Source organism: Procambarus clarkii, chromosome 37 (genome assembly GCF_040958095.1).
Source record: "Procambarus clarkii isolate CNS0578487 chromosome 37, FALCON_Pclarkii_2.0, whole genome shotgun sequence".
Lineage (NCBI taxonomy): Eukaryota > Metazoa > Arthropoda > Malacostraca > Decapoda > Cambaridae > Procambarus > Procambarus clarkii.
The window spans coordinates 33,745,298-33,752,372 of NC_091186.1; the positions used below are offsets into that span (position 1 = coordinate 33,745,298).

The 7,075-nt window shown below is 46.8% G+C and overlaps 1 long non-coding RNA gene across 1 annotated transcript in view; it reads left to right on the plus strand.

The window, feature by feature from the left end:
• Positions 1–6,831, plus strand: part of LOC138372100 (uncharacterized) — a 16,459-nt gene extending 9,628 nt beyond the window's left edge. Inside the window, exon 2 of the long non-coding RNA XR_011230717.1 lies at positions 3,628–6,831. This is a non-coding gene — a long non-coding RNA (uncharacterized lncRNA). The remainder of the gene's footprint in view (positions 1–3,627) is intronic.
• Positions 6,832–7,075: the final 244 nt, after the last annotated feature.

A 7,075-nucleotide genomic window follows, 5' to 3' on the forward strand; every position in this document is an offset into this window, starting at 1 on the left:
GATTTCCTAAGTATACATGAATAAAAGTATAGATAGATCACAGTATACATGCTAGTAATACATCAGATATATATAAAAGTATACATTCTATATCATAATACACATAGCATGTCCTATACAGCAATACATAGCATTCCTTACTATAGACATATAATGGTAGTTGCACGATACACGACATTAGGCTTCTGCTATGAACTCAAATGTATACGCATTTGGTAATAATACATAATATGTATAGGTATTTCAAACAAATTATGGCAATACGTAATATATACTAGAGTATTGTCAAAAAAGAGATTAAGATGGATGCAATAATATTTGTGATACTAGGAATATAGACCAAGATAACACTATACAGTTTGACAGCATCATACACCAGCCACAGCATGATCATACGGGTGTATGTGTGGTCATAATAACGACATTCCCTACACCACCTTCCCTACCCTTCACCACCTTCCCTATCCTTCACCACCTTCCCTACCCTTCACCATCTTCCCTACCCTTCACCACCTTCCCTACCCTTCACCACCTTCCCTACCCTTCACCACCACCTTCCCTACCCTTCACCTCCTTCCCTACCCTTCACCACCTTCCCTACCCTTCACCACCTTCCCTACCCTTCACCACCTTCCCTACCCTTCACCTCCTTCCCTACCCTTCACCACCTTCCCTACCCTTCACCACCTTCCCTACCCTTCACCGCCTTCCCAACCCTTCACCACCTTCCCTACCCTTCACCACCTTCCCAACCCTTCACCACCTTCCCTACCCTACACCACCTTCCCAACCTTTCACCTCCTTCCCTACCCTTCACCACCTTCCCTACCCATCACCTCCTTCCCTACCCTTCACCACCTTCCCTACCCTTCACCTCCTTCCCTACCCTTCACCACCTGCCCTACCCTTCACCACCTTCCCTACCCTTCACCACCTTCCCTACCCTTCCCTATCCATCACCAACTTCCCTACCCTTCACCACCTTCCCTACCCTTCACCAATTTCCCTACCCTTCACCACCTTCCCTTACTTTTCACCATCTTCCCTACCCTTCACCACCTTCCCTATCCATCACCAACTTCCCTACCCTTCACCACCTTCCCTTAATCTTCACCACCTTCACTACCCAACACCGCCTTCCCAACCCTTCACCACCTTCCCTACCCTTCACCACCTTCCCAACCTTTCACTACCTTCCCTACCCTTCACCCCTTGACCTACCCTTCAATCCGCACCTTCCCTACCCTTCACCACCTTCCCTACCCTTCACCACCACCTTCCCTACCCTTCACCTCCTTCCCTACCCTTCACCACCTTCCCTACCCTTCACCACCTTCCCTACCCTTCACCACCTTCCCTACCCTTCACCTCCTTCCCTACCCTTCACCACCTTCCCTACCCTTCACCACCTTCCCTACCCTTCACCGCCTTCCCAACCCTTCACCACCTTCCCTACCCTTCACCACCTTCCCAACCCTTCACCACCTTCCCTACCCTACACCACCTTCCCAACCCTTCACCTCCTTCCCTACCCTTCACCTCCTTCCCTACCCTTCACCACCTGCCCTACCCTTCACCACCTTCCCTACCCTTCACCACCTTCCCTACCCTTCCCTATCCATCACCAACTTCCCTACCCTTCACCACCTTCCCTACCCTTCACCAATTTCCCTATCCTTCACCACCTGCCCTACCTTTCACCACCTTCCCTTACTCTTCACCACCTTTCCTTACCCCTCGCAAATTTCCCTACCCTCTACCACCTTCCCTATTCTTCACCACCTTCCCTACCCTTCACCAATTTCCCTACCCTTCACCACCTTCCCTTACTATTCACCACCTTCCCTTAATCTTCAGCACCTTCCCTACCCTTCACCACCTTCCCATTCTCTTCCCCACCTTCCCTACCCCTTCACCACCTTCCCTACCCTTCACCACCTGCCCTTCTCTTCACCACCTTCCCTACCCTTCACCACCTTCCCATTCTCTTCCCCACCTTCCCTACCCCTTCACCACCTTCCCTACCCTTCACCACCTGCCCTTCTCTTCACCACCTTCCCTACCCTTCACCACCTGCCCTTCTCTTCACCACCTTCCCTGCCCTTCACCTCTTTCCCTCTCATTCACCATTCAGGGCGAATGGTGAATGGTAAATTACTCCTAGCATAATGACTCCATCACTCCTAGCATAATGACTCCATCACTCCTAGCATAATGACTCCATCACTCCTAGCATAATGATGACTCCATCACTCCAAGGATAATGATGACTTCATCATTCCTAGCATAATGATGACTCCATCACTCCTAGCATAATGATGACTTCATCATTCCTAGCATAGTGATGACTCCATCACTCCTAGCAATATGATGACTCCATCACTCCTAGCATAATGATGACTTCATCATTCCTAGCATAATGATGACTCCATCACTCCTAGCATAATGATGACTTCATCATTCTTAGCATAATGACTCCATCACTCCTAGCATAATGATGACTCCATCACTCCTAGCATAATGATGACTTCATCATTCTTAGCATAATGACTCCATCACTCCTAGCATAATGATGACTCCATCACTCCTAGCATAATGATGACTTCATCATTCCTAGCATAATGATGACTCCATCACTCCTAGCATAATGATGACTTCATCATTCCTAGCATAATGATGACTCCATCACTCCTAGCATAATGATGACTTCATCATTCTTAGCATAATGACTCCATCACTCCTAGCATAATGATGACTCCATCACTCCTAGCATAATGATGACTTCATCATTCTTAGCATAATGACTCCATCACTCCTAGCATAATGATGACTCCATCACTCCTAGCATAATGATGACTTCATCATTCCTAGCATAATGATGACTCCATCACTCCTAGCATAATGATGACTCCATCACTCCTAGCATAATGATGACTTCATCATTCATAGCATAATGACTCCATCACTCCTAGCATGCTGAGCATGAGTAATCCATTGCTTGCAAGCTTAGGATAAATAACAGATGGTGGATGGTACACCACCACCTACTCTCACCTCTGCTCACTAAACATGGTGGATGGTACACCACCACCTTCTCTCACCTCTGCTCACTAAACATGGTGGATGGTACACCACCACCTTCTCTCACCTCTGCTCACTAAACATGGTGGATGGTACACCACCACCTTCTCTCACCTCTGCTCACTAAACATGGTGGATGGTACACCACCACCTTCTCTCACCTCTGCTCACTAAACATGGTGGATGGTACACCACCACCTTCTCTCACCTCTGCTCACTAAACATGGTGGATGGTACACCACCACCTTCTCTCACCTCTGCTCACTAAACATGGTGGATGGTACACCACCACCTTCTCTCACCTCTGCTCACTAAACATGGTGGATGGTACACCGCCACCTTCTCTCACCTCTGCTCACTAAACATGGTGGATGGTACACCACCACCTTCTCTCACCTCTGCTCACTAAAACACTCCCAATGGTCCCCAGCCCGTCCGCTTGGCCCACCCGTGAATCACCTTCATCTTCACTAAGTTTTCACCATCTGTGATATTCTTCAGACCTGTGGTGTGTTCCTCCTTAGCTCTCAGTATTCCTGCTTATAGGAGTCCCAAGAGCCTTCCACCCTGGACGAGACAAGAAAAATGGCATCAGGGGTTCAGGAGCGCCAGAAGCGAGTTCTGGAGGAGGAGGAGGGCGTGTCTACGTCTGCAGGAGGCAAGAGACTGCGGTGGGATGTGAGTTTGTCTCAAGGAAAAAAGGTTCGAAAGGGAGCGACTACAGTCCCTGAAGGTTACTCAATGGCAGAGAAACTGTCCCGAGTTCGTTCTAAAATGTCGTCATATCGATCACAATCAACCCAGAAAACGGAGGTAAAAATAACATTACATGAAAGACTTCAACATTTCCTAAAACAACAAAATGATAAAAAAATTGAAAAATAAAAGAAGAAAAAGGAGAGAATGGAGAACCAGCGCCGCCTAAAGGACTTGGAGACATTGATCAATAAACATCAAGAGCTTGATGAAGGCGAAGAATCAGAGCGTAACCAATAGCCAGCCACCATTAACCAAGATTTACTTATGTTCGATCCGTTCTCAGATTATGATCACGAAAATGGTTCTCAAGCCACAGAGGGTTGAGAACTGACTGCCTGCCCTGAATTATTATTATTATTATTATTGTAAACATTTTTGTTTTAAATAAAGTACTTTAGCCTATAATTATAATTGTTGCTTTATTATTCTTTGACTTAAGATTCTGAAAATTTAATGTGATAATTTACTGACTTGACATTAAAAAATGATAGTACATTGGTGGTCCAGGATGGACGAATTAAGTTGTTGGTGACTGTGACGAACTTCATCTCCAGTATATGCCCAACCACTTGGGCTGGAGTGGTTGGCCGAGACCGACGGTCTCGCTTCGTCCAAGTGGTTGGGCCCCATTCCTTCCCTCCGTCCCATCCCTAATCCTTATCCTGACCCCTTCCTAGTACTATATAGTCATAAAGACTTGGCGCTTTCCCCTGATAGTTCTCTTCGCCTTCATCTCCAGTGTGCAATATTTTGGGCAGTGTGACCAGAAGACATGGCAGGATGTGCAGAATACCCTCGTTGAAAAGCAGAGGTGCAACAGGTACTCTGAGAGAGAACTCTATCAACATCAGAGGCCCGAGACTGTTCAACACGCTTCCGCTACACATAAGGGGCATAACTGGCCGACCCCTCACAGTGTTCATGAGAGAACAGGATAAGCACCTCCAAAGGATACCTGATCAACCAGGCTGTGACTCATACGTCAGGATGCGAGCAGCCGCGTCCAACAGCCTGGTTGTTCAGTCCAACAACCAGGAGGCCTGGTCGACGACCGGGCCGCGGGGACGCTAAGCCCCGGAAGCACCTTAAGGTAGGTGTGTGTTTATGTAGCAATTTACCCAGAGAGAGAATTGTATAAAAACAAGGAGTGTAGATTTTTGGGAGGCGAATGATACTCCTACTGGACTAAATATTTATTTTTTTATTAGTAAAAGTAAAATTGAGTAATATAATTACAAGCGGATAATATGTAAATAATATGGCCTGCAATACTTGACATTTTATAGAATTAACGTACTAGAGAGTAATGTATAACCCGTAAATGATGCACAACTGTAATTAGCCATCGTGGGGGAACTTGCCTAATTTACAGTATTAATACAACAGTTAAACAATAAGTAAGTTATACAACTTGAATATAATAAGAGGTGTAAAATAAGCCTGATTTGTTTTCCTATATCTTGCCCGAAACGCTGTGCGTATTGGTGGCTTTAGGCATAGTATATACTAGCTCTCTCTTGTAACTACATTCTACTTGTACTCGTCTTGTATGTATGTACTTTTCCTACTTTGCAAGGGATGTTTGTGAGTGACACTTGTACGTAGTTAAGCGCCTCTTCTCTATCTGCTTTCTTGTAGAGTGGCACCACATTTGCCGTCTTCCAGCAGCTGGGCAATTAGCGCTCTGTTAGGGATTCATCAGAGATTAGTGCCAGAGGTATGCTGAGGCATGTGCAGCTTCTTTGACCATCCATGGTGATTGTTCTGCCCAATAGCTTTAGTTATGTTGAGTGAAGTTAGTTGTATCCTTACTTCCTCTGCTATTACCTCCATATATTTATGAGTCTCTCATGAGGGGTTGCTTCCTCATCTAGCTGTTCAGGCTCAGTAGTGAACACTCCATGGAAGCTGCCACTGAGTGCCTCACAAATTTCCTTATCATTTCCTGTATACTGTCCTCCCCTTTTTTCGTAACCTGGTCATTCAGTCTTTCACTGAACTGAATGGTAGCTTACCCAGCTTAAAGAGTCATATCTCCATAACCTGAGCGTTCTCTGATATCCAGGGAACATTTTCATACGTGTGAGAGTGTGGAGCATTATCAGGTTGGCTGTAAAATTGCCATTTAAGTGTGATTATGCAAGGTGCTTACGCCCTTTTGAGGCACAAGATGGCGCCGAGTCATTCTGTTTCCCTCCAAAGCATCGCGGCACCTTCCAGCACCTGATTAGCCAGGTAAGGTCACGTGAAGGAAGTGACCAATGACGAGGGCCCTCGGGTGGTGTGACGTCACGAGCGGAGGACTTCCGGGGAGGCTGGCGCCTGGGCTTCCGGGGAAAGTACGTCACGGACCGTCACAGAGTGAGGACGCGATCCAGTGAGCTCTAGAGGCCAGAGAGCCCCTACCAGTGGATTTAAGCATCGCTTTGATACTCCAGACATCCCATGGAGTTCCAAGAAGCATGGATTGGCCGGGCTAGAGAGTAAAGAGCTCTATTTTCAAGAGTCTGTAGCAGGCACGAACGTTGGTCTGGAGACGTCTGGGACGCCCAGAGGACCACGTTCTACATATCAAGCGAGTAGCGACGGCCGGGCCGAATCTACTGGAAGTGAGGCAAGGGGAAGCTGTACTGAACTGCACATTGGATATACAGTGCCAGTGAGAGGAGGAGGAGGACGACGGCGCAGGTACCTGGCTCCTGAACCCCGAAGAAGAGGAAGAGGAGGAGGAGGAGGACCATACCTGCCGGATGTGAGGACGGTGAGGACAAGCTACTACAAGGACGACTGAGGAATTTGTGTGTGTGTGATAACTGATCAACGGAAGACCAGAAGCCAGGACCAGGAACCTCATCATCCCTCGTCAGAGGACGAGTCGGCTTTGTAATGGAATGAAGTAAGGTAGATAGTTATCCCTCCCTTTATCCATTTGATCTAGGCGAGCTAGGATATTCTATATGTCGTGGACATTTTTTGTTATCATTAAATTGTCTATGTGATAGTGTTAGGCGAGTGAGCCAAGGAGCTCATATAGGCATGAATTAGTGGTGGAACATAAATATGTAGATGCGGTGACATAAGTAGTAGATTATTTGGTGACAGATAGAGCCACCTATGTAAGGCAGTCAGATAAGAAAATCAGAAGCGGGGTGCCACATAGTGCCACTCCATATTAGGTCACCCAAGGTGTGGCTGGTAGCAGTCGAAAAAACAGTGAAGATAGGTATCTATTATG